This window comes from Lottia gigantea (genome assembly GCF_000327385.1).
Source record: "Lottia gigantea unplaced genomic scaffold LOTGIsca_77, whole genome shotgun sequence".
Lineage (NCBI taxonomy): Eukaryota > Metazoa > Mollusca > Gastropoda > Lottiidae > Lottia > Lottia gigantea.
This window is the reverse complement of record NW_008710566.1, coordinates 809,476-810,375: the sequence shown is the minus strand read 5'-3', so window position 1 is coordinate 810,375 and position 900 is coordinate 809,476.

The following is a 900-nucleotide window of genomic DNA, read 5'->3' as shown; positions in this document are numbered from 1 at the left end:
GTAGAAAAATGTCAATAATTTTGCCTTATTTAGCTTTTTTTTGTCTTTTTATTATTGTATTATAAATATTCAAAGAGAACATATTATTATTGAAGATTTTGTCTTTTTGTTTTGGGGCTCCCGACATGAATTTTGTAGATCATTCAGATAAACACAATGAGCCTATGGCACAATAAGAATCAAGATAACAAACGTCACATAAAGTCTCCCTTAATGCAAGGCAAATCGCTTTTTTTAAGTACAACTACCCTTTGAATTAGGCTTGTCATTGATTCTGTTAATCAGACAATGAGCTGAATTAGGCTTGTCATTGATTCTGGTTATCAGACAATGAGCTGAATTAGGCTTGTCATTGATTCTGTTAATCAGACATGGAGCTGAATTAGGCTTGTCATTGATTCTGGTTATCAGACACTGAGCTGAATTAGGCTTGTCATTGATTCTGTTTATCAGACACTGAGCTGAATTAGGCTTGTCATTGATTCTGTTTATCAGACACTGAGCTGAATTAAAGACAAGCCTATTTCAAAGGGTGGTTTTAATTAATTGCAAGTCATGTATGACTATAGCTCTTGAGTGATGATCCGACATTAATTGTCATTCATATCTGACTAGAGCTGTAGAATTATTTGACTGAATTTTACAGTCTTGTCTGTTATTGGCACATTTAAAGATAGTTTCCCTCATTTTCATTTATGCTAAAACTTATATGAATAGAAAGTAGAGGTGTTCTAATAACTTGGAAAAATACCAGTTTGTCTCACATGTCCATAATTAATTCATAATTAGCTAAATTAGAAGAGAATTACCAGCAGAATTCCAATGAGTGACCGATCAAAAAAGGTCAAAAAGTCTTTTTTGTTTATCCAGACTGTACATACATGGACATTTATGATTGGT